The sequence below is a fragment of the Antechinus flavipes genome, chromosome 3, assembly GCF_016432865.1.
Source record: "Antechinus flavipes isolate AdamAnt ecotype Samford, QLD, Australia chromosome 3, AdamAnt_v2, whole genome shotgun sequence".
Lineage (NCBI taxonomy): Eukaryota > Metazoa > Chordata > Mammalia > Dasyuromorphia > Dasyuridae > Antechinus > Antechinus flavipes.
Genome location: NC_067400.1, coordinates 436,065,499 through 436,080,304, shown reverse-complemented (window position 1 = coordinate 436,080,304; position 14,806 = coordinate 436,065,499). Strand labels below are relative to the sequence as shown.

The window sequence follows — 14,806 nt, the reverse complement described above, 5'->3', positions numbered from 1 at the left end:
AAAATCAGAACAGAAGTGAGTACAAGGGATAATGTTGTAAAAAATTACCCTGGCATGGGTTCTGTCAATAAAAAGTTATTTAATCCAAATCCACTAGGAAAAAAAAAAAGTAATGTTCTCTGTTGAGGTTTTTTTGGGGTCTCTGGAGGCAGCCTTTGTTTCAATTCAGTAATCACCACAAGTACAGCCAGAGGTTAAAGTCCAAATCCTTTATCGTCTCCTATCTCCTTCACTTGGGGCTCGGCTAGTTTCTGGAGGCCTATCTCTCTCCTTGGTTCCAAGAGCTTGAGCTCCCACCTGCCTTCTCTGGCTTCTGAATCTCCTTGACTGTCTCTGAATCCAAAGGTTTGTGTTTCAGCCTCCAGCCACCACAAAGGTGGATGATGAAATGAATCTGTCTCAGTCTCCAAGAGCTTCTAGTGTACTTGTCCTTCTTGGCCTGAGAGCTTCTAGCTTATATGCCCCACACTGATATACACCAATCATTATATTACTAGAAAATCATTATTTGTTATTGGATTAAATCAATGCTAAACCAGCTTTAACCATTGTCTCCTCAATTCCACTTAGTTCCTTGTTTCAAGTTCTGGCCCATTAAATCTCCTTGTAGGATTAAATCAATCATACTGAACCATGCTAAATTAGATACCTATTGTCTCTATCAATTCTACTGACTTAGTCCTTGTAAGAGTCCTTTGTTTCAAGTTCAGAGTTCTGGCCCATAACAATTACTGAATTTCTTATGTTTTCTCTTTGTTGGGGTTTTGGTTTATTTGGAGTTTGTTTTATTTTGTTTACCTTTTTATATTTTCATTGAATATTGTATTTGGAGGTCAAAAGTTTTAGTCAGCCCTGGTCTTTTAATTAGGAATGTTTAATAGTCCTCTATTTTGTTGAATATCCATTTTTCCCCTGAAAGATTATATTCAATTTTGCTAAATATCTGATTCTTGGTTGTAATCTTAAATCCTTTGCTTTCTGGCATATCATTTTCTAAGGTCTCCAGTTCTTTCATATGGAAATTTCCAAATCCTATATAAATCTGACTGTAGCTTCATGATATTTAAATTGTTTCTTTTTGGCTGCTAGCAGTACTTAATCTGGTAGCTCTGGAATTTAGGATAATATTCCTAGGGATTTTACTTTAGTATCTCAGGTTGTAATCAGTGAATTCTTTCAATTTCTATTTTGCCCTCTGGTTCTAATAAATCAGGACAGTTTTCTTTGAGAATTTCTTGAAAAATGTTGTCAAGACTTTTTTTTTTGTATCATGACTTTCAGGTAGTCCAATAATTCTTACATTATCTCTCCAGGATCTATTTTCTAGGTCAGTTGTTTTTACAATGAGAAATGACACGTTTTCATTTTTTTTTTACTGTTTTGGTTTAGTTTTATTGTGTCTTGCTGTCTCATAGAGTCCTTAGCTTCCACTTACTCAATTCTAATTTTTTAAGGAATTATTTTCTTCTGTGGGCTTTTGTACTTCCTTTTCCATTTGGTCAACTTTTGTTTTTTTAAGGAGTTATTTTCCTCCGTAAAATTCTTTATATCTTTTCTCATGATATTGACTCTGTTCATGGTTCTCTAGCATTAATCTCTTCTTCTCTCTCATTTTTTCTTCTTCTTCTCTAATTTACTTTTTTAAATCCCTTCTAAGTTTTTTGCACTGGGGCTAAGGGCTTAGCTGCTTGCTTTCACTGGAGGGCAGGCTTCCCTTCTAACTTGTACTGAGAGTGGGGCCTGTTGGCTTCCCTTCCATGTGAGGTTTAAATTAAGGGTTGAGAAAGGAGAATACTCTGAGAAGGAAAAAGGGAGAGGGAGAATAGGGTAAGTTATCTCATATAAAAGAAGCTCAAAAGAGCTTTTGAGCTTTTACAATGGAGGGGAATATGATGGAAGTGAGAGGGAGTTTATGAACTCCCTTCTCATTCTCATTAGAATTGACTTAAAGAGGACATAACATAAACAATCATATGGGTATAGAAATTTATTTTGCTCTACGGGAAAAGAGGAGGGGAAGGGCTGATAGAAGGGAGGAAAGATTGGGGAAGATAAAATTCAGAAGCAAAATACCTTTGAGAATGAATAAAGTGAAAGGAGAGAGAAAGTAGGATAAACAGGAGGGAAGTAGGAGAGAAATAAATACATAGTAATAAAATTTGAAAAAAAAATTACAGTAACTTTCTCTCATTTCTCAAATATAGAGAGAACTGAGTCAAATTTATAAAAAGAGCCTTTCCTCAACTGATAAATGATCAAAGGATAAGAACAGGAAGTTTTTAAATGAAATAATCAAACCTATATATAGTCATATAAAAAGTTCTCTAAATCACTACTGATCAGAAAAATGCAAAACAAAACAACTCTGAAAGACTTCTTTCCACATATCAGATTGTCTAATATAAAAGAAAAGGGAAATGACAAATGTTGGAGGAGATGTAGGGAAACTGAGATATTAATGTACTATTGGTAAAGTTGTTCAATCTTCCTGTAGAACAATTTGGCATTATAACCAAAGAACTATAAACTATGTATACCCTTTAACTAACCAATGCTGCTACTAATAGGTCTATATCTCAAAGAGATTTTTTTTAAAGAGAAAAGAACTTACACATACAAAAATATTTATAGCAGTTCTTTTAGTGGTAGCAAAGAATTATAAATTGAAATTCCCCATTTCAATTGGGGAATGGCTAAACAAATTGTATATAATTGTGATTGTGTACTATTGTTCTGTAAGAAATGATAAACTGGATGCTCTCATAAATTCTGGAAAGACTTGCATGAACTAATGAAAAGTGAAATGAGAAAAACCAGAAGAACAATATACACAATAATTTCAATTACTGGGGAATGATCAACTGTGAATGACTTAACTATTCTCAGGAATACAATGACCCAAGACAATTCTGACGGACTTACAATGAAAAACACTATGTCTATCCAGAAAAAGAACTAATGGGAGTCTGAAGGCATATTTGAAGCTTATTTTTTCTTTATCTTTCTTGTGTTTTTTTGTATTTCTTTAACAACATATTGGACATGTCAATATATTTTGTGTGACTGCCCATAAACAACCTCTATCAAATTGCTTGCTTTCTTAATGAAGCAGAGAGGGTAGAAAGAGAATTTGGAGCTCCAAAACAATAAAAAACAAATGTTAAAATTTGGTTTTATATGTAATTAGGAAAAATAAAATATTAAAAAAGAAATAAAACTTTACTTGGTAATTTTAAAATGTTGTGAAGATAAATTTTTAAAAGGTAATGAAAATATCAAGGCAAAATTTGTCCTAAAAGAACTTAGAACTCAAAACAAAATTTTCAGGTAACACTTTACCAAATCAAATGAAAAAATATATATAAAGTACTCTATAAATCTTAAAGAGCTATGTATATTGGCTGTAAAATAATTAGTAAAGTTAGAATTACTGCACCATTACTAAGAGAAATCTATATAATTTCTATAACATTCTACCAATTAAATTTATCTATAGGATAGTATCTTGCATATAATCATATTTTTAAAATGTTTACTACTTTTTCATGACACAAAGATAGAGACACTTAATCACCCTTGAAAATAAAAATTATGCAAACAAAATTTTACTTGCCTTAGTTTGTTCATCTAGCCAAGTAAGACTGAAGCAGTTGAAAATTAGAGACTAAAACAAGACAAAGGATTTAGGGGATCTAAAGAAAACATTGGCAAATTACATTACTCAGATAAAAAGCAATGAGCGATGGTTGAAGACAGATCACTAGGACACATGTAAAATGATAAGATATAAGAAAACAAACCTTACTTTAAAAGTGAAGGCTGAGGTCATAGAAAAATAAATACTTTTACATACTTACCAAAACCAAATCTCAGAAATTATAGACATTTGAATTGTTTCTATTGCTATAATACAGATTAGATATCTACATAGTAAAAGAAAAATGTAGGAAAGGTTAAAAAAAACTGATTAGCTGCTCATTAATTACTTGAAAAAGTCTTCTTGATTAAGCACTAATAAAAATTAAATTAAAATGAAAATTATAATAGCTTATATGTAATCATTTAGGAGAAAACAATTACATGTATAATTAACATTCCCTTAATTTTGAAACTTGGATTCTTCTTCTAATTTGTACTTTCATTTAGTTTCTTATGTCACAAGCTGCTATTTGAATTAGTGGATCTTATCTCCCAGTTGCCACCACCATTACTATCTTTTGCTGATTCATATTTACTTTTTTATCATTAAATTCATGGATTATAGCTTCCTATTTACAAAATGACATCTCTGGAAAGATTTTTTTGAAGCAACTGATGGAATCAGCAAGTGGACTGAGAATGATGGCATAGACATATCCATGATTCATTTCAAGAAAGGATGAAAATGAGCAGTGACACAGGCATTGGATATGAAGATTAAAGAGTAGTACAAGTAAATAAGAAGATAATTGTATATACACAAATAGTATCTTTGCAAGAAATTGTGACAATATATCAAGGTCAAATTTCATCATAAGATGATTTCTGGTTAGTAACATTTCGTGACAGATGGCATATATCAAAGGTGACAGCAAGTTAAGTAACTGTTTATACAGTTTACTCAATTATTCATACCAATAGAAGGGACTATAGCCATAGAGAACAAAACCCATTTATTATTTTTCTAACTGGGTTTAAACTATCAGTCTGGATCATAGGTGGCAGCTCATCCTGACTAAGTCAGAATTATGATTGCACTTCTTTTGGTAGAATTTTTTAACACTCAAAATTAACCTACCTGAAAGGGGCTGAAAATCCAGAATTCCTGAACTGAGATTGGATGTGTAGCCTCACTATGTAATGAGGAATAGTTTTGGCATTAGGTATAGATAGTGTATTTCCAAAGTAATCTGGGAGTTTATAATGTAATCTCAAGCATTATCATGAGACTCCAACATAAAAGAAATATTAACTAAGAATTAACTCCACCATATCATGACCTTTTAGTAAATAATATATACTATGTTGTCTTAAATATGCTCAGAGGGTCAAAAAGATCAAGTATAGCATAAAACAAAAAGGAGATCTAACATGAGTCCAAGTTGAAGAATGATTCCTGAAGGCTGAGGTCCTCCCCAGGACCCTGTTTGCAGATGGTATGGTTCTGAAATATTGCACTGGAACAAGCCCTAGAACAGCTTCTTAGAAGAGACCTATAATAACTCAAAAAAGTCTGACAACCGATTACACAAGAAAGATCAAATGAGAATGTCTGTTGCTCAGATTATGATATGTAATTGCAGGAATGACATATAGAGTTTGTAAGTATGCCTGGGTATATGGCATGCTAAGGGACGGTTGGTGTTTTTAGTATGAAGGCTTGCTGAGCCCTTTTTCAGAGCTGCTCATCTACCTTTGATGTCTACCTGTCACCCAACTCTCACTTGTGACGCCAAGATGTTGTAGCATTTGTGGCAGTTGCACCCTGAAAAAACTATCTTTGCAGACAGGATAAATCAAGTAGAGGATAAATCAACAATCCTCAAACCCATTAGTGAGTTAAGGGGATGTACCCTAATCAAGTACATCTGGAACAGACAGTGCAAATAAACAAGTTGGGTCCAAACAGAAAGAGAAGATTGAGCTACATTGTTTACAGGAAATTTCAAAGTTTCTTTAATGATGTCTAGCTTCTCCCTGAAACAAAGATCTATCTTTTTAATACCAACATTTGGCTGATGCTGGGTGGCTTTGAGACACAAAGAACAAGAGTTCTCAAAGAATTGAAATATTGAAAATTTGAATTCAATCTGAATTTTTAAAAATAACACTTAGTAGAGATGCCTTATGGTAAGTTTAAGCAGGTGGCAAAAATATAACCAATGAAGAATTTCCAAAGAAGAAAATAAAATCAGGAACATGCATGATAAAATGAGAAAAGATACCAGCTACATGATGAAAATGAGAAAGGAAAGAGCGATCCCCTATTCATTAGGTAGCCCTCCTTACTGAATTCACATGAGGACATGAGCAAGAGTGTCATGAATTGAGAAGGTAATGACAAGCTGTGAGCTACACCAATGAAGCTAACTTGCAAATCAATGAAAGCAGAGAATCATGAAAGTGTCTGAGGATCTGAGATTATATAAACAATATGTTTATCATTTCCTCCTCAAATATACTATAAATTCCTTGTGAATAGTGGTTGCAAAATTTATTTCTTTTGAAACCTGTAAGTATTAAATAATGGTGCTATGTACAAAATAGTTATTTTCAAGTTGCCAATCAGGACTGACTTGTTAAAGCAGCAGCACAATTTCACAGGTATGAGTATGGAAGTGAGGAGCAATAATAACGGCCTCCTTAATTTTGGTGATGGGTAGGATGGGGTTTATAAATTGATTATATATATACATATGTGCATGTGTGAATGTATATATTTACATACACACATATAAAGAAATAAGTATACATACATAAATACATACACTCATATACATACATATACTAGTGAACCAATGAGTGAGCCACTTCTTTTTCTCCCTAGGTCATTAAAACAACAGTCTCTTTTTCCTACAAAATATTGTGGTTTAAATACCATAAATTAGTACCTTACATAGAAAATGTAATTATGCTGATCAATCAAAAGTTATAATCTCCCTTATAAATTAATAGAGTAGTACTGTGATTTATCAACTAGTTTCTTGTGAATTTAAGTCATGCAAGTAAATTCTCCAGAACCTATCATTCTTAATTAAATGAAGTGATAAAATCAAGTTTCTGAATTTCAAAAGCTGTGGATCAGAACTAAGACTTATGGTAAGAATATCAAATTGCAACAATTCTAATACCTAATCTAAAATGTCTTTGTCACTCAGTTTCCTTTTTATTACAACTCTAGAGGAATATTCTTTCACAAAGTGAACTGATCATGATAAATGGTCTCAAACATGTTGCTACTTTTCTTGATTACAACTTATATTTTCAAATTAAAAATCAAAAGTTTGATGCTATTAGCAAAAATATAGAGTTGAATGACAACGAAAAAAAATTTTTAATCTTTTATTATCAATTCAGAGACAGACTGATGCAAGATGAAATTTGAAGCCCAAAGACACCTTTGATGCATCACTGGTTGAAGGAATTACAAAAAACCTTGGATACAAACAGGAGATACTATTGACACCAATCTTAAATGGTAACATATGAAATTTGCATTTAGCCATATTTCTATTTTTAAAATCTAATAAGGCTTCATTTGACATTTCATCACAATTTAAACAAAAATAGATAGATATGTGAAGTCTGAAGACTTGGAACAAATAACAGCAAAATTAAACCTATCTCTTTAAATTGTCTCTTTAAGATAAGTCAGGCCTCGTGGCTTCCTACAGAAGATCCCAGGTGTACATAAGTCTTAGCCATCATAGAAGCATTTTGGCATAGAGGGCAGGAACTCGGGAGTATACAAGGTGTTAACTCAATGGAATTGATGAGATAACAGTTCTCTAATTCACATATATACTTAGTACTTAGTATGATAATATAATGGTTCACTAGTTCACACATATTCAGTATGCTGTAATGATGTAATTGTAATAGGGTATTTAAACTGGGGACAAAGTCAGACTCAGAAGGAGACTGGTTGAGATTGACAGACTGGCAGACTTCTGGAGGAGACTGGGTCAGACTGAGACTAGGTTAGACTATGACACAGACTGTGAAGGAGACAATAAAGACTTTGGACTCTATTCTTGTCCATCCTCAGCAAGATAGTGAGAGCAAGGCCCTCCCAGAGGCCCTCCAGAAAGCTAGCCCAGATATTATATTTTGGAGTCAGATTGCAGGATGATTCTCTCTGGTCTTCTCCTCAGCAGAATTAGTGATATGGCCCAGTAACTGGGACTACATAGGCTGCTGTTACAAAAGCAACAAACCCCAGGCCCTCCCACACCCCAAGAGAGCTAGGGACATGGGTTTGGAAGAGTCAAAGAGAATGACCAAGACTGGAGCTAGAAGAACAAAGAAAGCTGGGTAACGTCCCAGCTGAAGTAGATGAAGGAAAAGATATCAATCTCCACGTCTCTATATATCATCAAAAAGATTCACACTAAACAATCTGAGAAATAAAAAGAGGATAGTTCAAACAAAGAATGGCATAAGAAAGGAGACTGTGAAGACTTCAAAATACTGTAAAGGAGCACCGGATGAAAATATCCAACCTGAGTTTGTGTTTGATTATGATGGTAAAAGAGATAGGGGGAAGGACTACTACTCAGAAGAACATATGAAGATTATGGCTAAATATACACTAAAAGTTCAGAAGATAACAGGAAGAATTAATGAAACAAATGAATTCACCAAAACATATGGGGAGAACCAAATTCTCAGAGAGAAAGAGACCATAGCAGTATTTGAGAAGACATTTCTAAATAATTGAGAAATTTATATCCAATTCTGCCTATTAGGATCCAAAAACAACAGTAATCGAGATAACTTTTATGCCATTGCAGAAAGAATCCTGATTAAATACAGGAGACAATTATGATACACTGGAGATACAATTTCAATTGCATAAATAGTTGTCTGCCTGGCAGGCTTATATCTAAAGTACATATCCAAAATGATCCAACAAAACTGGAGTTGCTATATAAATTATTTTAAATCAAAAAGGAATATTTCCAAAAACAACAGAAAAAAAAAAAAATCCTAGAGATGTGTGGAGGTCAAGAATACCTGGATGCACTCCTTTTCCCCTCTCCCTCCAGTTACTATAGAAGTTCAAATAAAAGATTATGTGAAATATTCAAGACATGGAACAAGTATGAGGTATGAGGAGGATGTCAAGACCAACAATTTTACACATATTTGGGGTTCCTATTAGAAAGAAGATAGATGGAAATACAAGTGCTATCACTTCTTTATCCAGCTCTCCTACTATACTGAAAAAGCTGGTTAGGAAATTGCTCATTGTGGCTGAATATGTTCCTGATAATACCAAAAAAGAATAGCAAATGAGCAGACCAAAAACTCTGATGCAACTTGACTAAGAGAAATCAAAAAAGAGAAAAAGAAGAAACATAGGAGTTTAGATAGTGTGGGTGAAGAAAAATGAAATTAAAAAAACTAAGAAAGTCATTAAATGCTGAATAGACCTGTCTCCTCCATGACAAGGATATCATGTAGCAAATGAGAGATAAAGGCCCTAAAATAGCATCCATAAAGCCTAAGGACCTGCAGAACAGGAAATGGAGGCACTATAAGATGAAATAACAGAGGCCACATGATCCCATGACTTCTCTTCTTTTACAGCAATAAGATGACTTGAAGGAGACTCTTTCAATAAATTTCTGGAACTCTTTTTGTTTAAAAAAAATAGAAGTGAGTGCTGCATAAAGGATAACAGGATATAAATAGTAGTTCCTACGTTTGGAAGAGAAAAATTTGTGAAAAATTCATGGTTACATGAAATAGTGTAATACAGTTCAAAGGGCATCAAATTTTGAGTCAGTTAATATGGATTAAAATTCCAGCTCTTCTACTTGGTTGTAGGACCTTGGATAAATCACTTAACCCTAGGATAAATGAGGATGTTGGATTAAATGACCTTTCGAGACTTTTCCAGTTCTAAATATGTGATCCTAAGTTCAAAAAAAAAAAATCTTGTTTCTATTGCTTTGTCTTTAAAGAAAAAATTTCCTTGTTTTTAAAATTATGGGATAGAAACATGAAATGTAATTGAATAAAGTTATAACATGTATATGCTGGTATTAACTATTATTGCTAGCTAAAGAGGAAGAGACAGAATGGAGAGTAAGAGCAAATAAAAAAGGAAGGGGAAAGAAAAGGGTGGAAGAAAGGGAATAGCAAGAAAAGACAAGGATAAGCACAGACATATTAAGACAAAGGTGAGAAAACAGGCAGAGCACAATGTACATCACTGTATAGTGGAATATAGTGAGAGAAAGGAGAGGAGATTGAGTAGGTTTAGGTTCTTAATATCAATTACAGTAAAACCCTGAACCACAACCTATAGTTCATTTGTGCTACTGACCTATGAATAATTAATCACACATTATACCCACGAATAGCCATTGTTAAGACTTCAAGCACGCTGATAGAAAACTTGTACCCCGTGGTAAATTTAGGGAAGAAAATATTCATGTCACATAAGCTAGACTGGCACTGATGGATTACAATTTGCAATAGTGGAGCCTATATCCCCATCAATGAGATCACAAATTAATTGGAGTATTTGATGCCAACTACACTGGAACTCCTGATTGCCACTACAACCCATCCACTAGGCTGTGGCAAGACAACTTCACAGGGAACTCAATTTGAAGGAAGAAAATGCTTAGGAAGGGTAAAATCCAGGTGGTCTATTCCTTGTCTTACCTTTCCTCAAAAGAACTAAATCATGTTGAAGATCCCTTCCAATTAAGAAACTTGGGCTTCTATTCTACCAGCTGTAATGATGAAAAACTGAGCAGAACAAGAAGTGGGCTAAGATAAGAGAGGTGACTGAAGTGGCTGGCCTAAGGTGAAAAAAAAAAAAAAAAACCTCTAACTATTGACATAATTTTAGGCATTCCATTCTGAGCAACCAAGTAGTTGCCATGAACTAGGCCTACTACTATGCTGAAATCTTGTTTAATGAAAACTACTGTGAAACAAACTGTAGTGTTTCATGAATCTGGGGGATCAAATGCAGAGGGAAAGGAACAATCTGAAAAACAGGAAAAGCTTAGGTCTCCAACCCAAGTCTTTCAAAAATTTTGCCAGTTTGCAAAACTTTTATTATCAAAGATCCTTATACTTATAAAAACTATAAAATCTTAAACTGCTGTGAAAAAAGTATGAGTTGGAGGCAGAGAATCTAGATTTGATTCTGATTAAGATGCTTACTAGCTTGAGTAGGCTTGGGCAAATTACATTGTTTCCTTTTCTGTAAATCCTTCTACATTCAACTATCATATTTTTTTCTCCTTCCCAAACTTAAAACTTAGCTTAAATGCTCTAAATTTGTTTAGAGTCATTATTTAGAGGAATTTGAAGCAGTTTGGGGGAGAGCTCTAGCAAATTCCTGCCTTTAGTCTGCCATCTTAGCTCCACCTCAGAAAATTCCTTGGAAAAAAAAAAATGGACAATTGGCTGGGACTTAAAAATCTTTTTTGTTGAAGAATATAAGTTTCTTGACTGCAGGGACTATTTAACTTTGTTTTTGCATTGTTACTACAGTGTCTGGCACAGAGTCAGTGCTTAATAAAGATTTGTTAAAATGGCTAGAATTCCCATCATTGGAATATTTTCATCATAACAGTTGGCATGGAGGGTGGGGGAGAATAGGACCTGGATCTCTGATTTAATTAGTAAAGCAAACTTCCAGATGAGGAAAGTCCTATTAATACAAATCAACACCCACTGTAACTTAGTTATAAAGAGTTGCCTAGAAGTTTGACCAGTTTGTCCTACAGCATAGACAAGTTCAGTGTTTAAGTTGTCCAAGGTCACACAGCCAGGATTAGCCAGAGATAAGATTTGAATTAAGATCTTCCTGAAGGCCAGTTCTCTATCTACTACTCATTATAACTATCATATTATAATTATTGTATCATAATAGATTTGATCTGCATACTCTTTTTCAATATGTACTTTTGAGAAAGCATAAATAATTTTACAATAGAAGAGTTCAGTTTCACCTTTATACCTAATTGATTATGATGATAAGAGTTAACATTTATATAGTAGTTACTAAGAACCAGGAACTTTGCCAAGTACTTTACAAATATTACATATATTCTACCTTAGGATCATAGGATCACGTATTTAGAGCTGGAAGTATTCTTAATAGTCACATCACCCCAACCTTCTCATTTTACATAAGAGAAAATTGAGATACAGGTAGATTGTATCTCATAGCTATTAAATGACAAATGGGTTTTTGACCCAAGCTATATTATTCCAAATCTAGCATTCTCCCACACACCAAACTATTTCTATCTCTAGATTAGGCATTAATTTTGTTGACTACTGAGTTTTTTTCTTATAAAAAAAGCAGCAGGTTGGCTGATACAATCAATATAAATTTCTTTATCCATAATTTATGCATTTCTATACCATAATTGAGTAAAGGTTTTTATGAGATAAGGGCAATAAGAAACTATCTCCTATCTTCAACAGAAAACAAAGGAGAGAGTTACCTCTCTTTTCTGGTATTATAGCACAGGATGTCTTGCCCCATAAGAGTTCAAAGAAAATATCTGACAGTTCACAGCTTCCCCCTTTGATTTTAGAAGTATTATGAAAACATATGACTATTGGTTCTCTTGTCAAGAGGATCTTAGCTCAAATCTAGCTTCAGAAACTTATTAGCTTTGTGATCTTGAAGTAGTCACTATATTCTAATTATCTCCCAAAAAATGCTATGGCTCTGAAATTGAGAAGTTGGATCAATGTCGTCTTCTTATATATTATATTTGTAGTATTAACAATATTAATAACATTTATGTTGTCATTTCTGGTTCCACATATGTCATTATATATTATACAATTTATCTTTATATGAATTCTCACATGATAATATTAATAACTGACTTCTAGGAAGCTGAATAGCACAATGGATAGAGCACTGAGCCTGCAGTTAGGAAGACCTAATTCAAATGCATCCTCAAATACCTACTAGCTATTTGTCTATATTTGAATTTCTGTCTGCTTCATTTTCTTCATCTGTAAAATGGAGTTAAAAATGGTATTTCCATAGCACAGTCGTTCATCTATTTATTTACTTTCTGGGTTCATTTATTTCAAAGAATTTTTTCATTAATTCAACAAATATTTATAAAGGCTAGATTTAGGTTTAATGTGACGTTTAAGTAAGACAAAGACTATACAATTCAGGAAGGAGAAGGCCTATATAGAAATATATAATATATAGTAATAAATAATGGTGAATTAGAGAGGCACATAAAAGTGTTACATGAAATCAGAAGCAGAGAAGGTGCTAATGATGGGGGGATCATAGATTTCATGAAGGAAGTAGCATTGAGAAGGGCTTTATAACAGCTGAGTAGCAAAGAGATGAAAGGTCATTTCACGCATAGTGAGCAAATTATCAAAGTAGAAAAACTATATTTTTGAGGAATAGAAAGAATTGTACAATTTGGCTGGAGCCTAGGATGACTGGAAGAGAGAAAAATAAAATAAGGTTTAAACTTACCTAACAGTAGAGTGGCCCTAAAAAGTAGATTTCCTTGAATACCAGGTCAAGTAATTAGAACTTCACTTAATCAGCAATAAATAGCCATTGTAGTTTTTGGAAAAGAAAAAGTGATAGGAACAGTTCATTGCATAAAAAAAGATTATTCCAACAAAAAATAAAGTAAAATAATATAAATTCTTAATGTCAATGCCTTTCCCCTATTAATTATTTCTTATTTCTTCTCTTTGTAGCTTACTTTGTATAGATGTATTTGCATGTTATCACTTTCATTGGATTATTAGTTCCTTGAGGATAGGAACCATTTCCTATCTTTCTTCCCCCACCCCTCCACCATTTTTCATATCCCAAGTGCTTAGCACAGTGTCTGATACACAAGAGGTGCTTCATAAATGATTATTGATTGATAATTAAGTACTTTGCAAACCTTTAAGCCTTACATAAGTGCTATTGTTGCTATTAAAATTTAGACGGACTTTCAGATGACTTTAGATGGCTATCTAAAGATTTTACAAAATGCTTTAGATACATTATCTCATTTTATCTTCATAATCAGCCTATTAAGTAATAATGTTATTACCATTTTGCAGATGAAGAAATGAATTCAGTAAGGGATAATAACTTGCTCAAATTTCCCAACCTAGACAGTGGTAGAGACTGATCTTGTCAAATCTTCTGACATCACAGTTAGTGCTAGCATCTTTATGCCTTAATGAAATGTCTTTCATTAAAAAAGATACTATTTCTTAAATGTCTAACATACAGAATCGTTTTAGTGTTTTAATGAAAGATCTGGAACTTTCTATAGACTATATCTACCATTTAAACAACTCTTTATTAACATAAAATCTATTTTTAATATAACACATTAAGAATTCTTCTGTATATATTCATTTTCTCACAACAGTGTTTTCAGTCTCTTTGCTTTAGCAACTTGAAAAGTAATGAATGGAGAATAAAAGATCCTTTTCATGAAGTCTATTTTAGTTAAAATAGTTATGCCCTCTCTGAATTATTTACCATTGGTACAACCTAGAACAAAGAAAATTAGTGAATTAAGGTGAAGTGTTATAATTAATGCAATTCTACTAAAGAACATTCAGGAGTTAAAATAAAATACATGGCCCAATCATACATAAACTTATATTCCAGTCCTACCTCCCAAGGGCTGTATCAACAATCTTTCAATAGTATCTGTCAATATATATTCTCACTAACTTCAAAAGTTTATCTTTAATTCAAAATAAAGTTTAGGCTATAAATAAAAGAATGCCATTTTAAAATGAACATTATATTCCTGGTATTGTTCCTGAGGATCCTGTTTTGATTAGAATATATAGTCTACCAACCAATCTTCTTTTTCTATATCCTTCCATCTGTAAGTTATATAACTGTAATTTTCAGAGTATGGTCCAGAGAATCCTGGGGGTCTCTGAAACTCTTTCAGAGGGTTGAAAATTCAAAATTAATGTTTATTTCTATGTCTAGAAATAAAACCCACATGAAAACATTTTAACAGATCCTCAATAATTTTAATAGCATAAAAATCAGAACAAAAGTTTGAGAACCATTGTTATTTATCTCCTGAAATGTATTCCCAAGGCAAAT

The 14,806-nt window shown here is 33.0% G+C and overlaps 1 protein-coding gene and 1 pseudogene across 2 annotated transcripts in view; one reads left to right on the top strand and one right to left on the bottom strand.

Moving 5' to 3' along the window:
* The window catches only part of CCDC148 (coiled-coil domain containing 148), a 301,269-nt gene that overhangs the window by 226,992 nt on the left and 59,471 nt on the right, over nt 1-14,806 (bottom strand). The window lies entirely within an intron of this gene.
* On the top strand, nt 7,952-9,297 carry LOC127557304 (pre-mRNA-splicing factor SLU7-like; annotated as a pseudogene).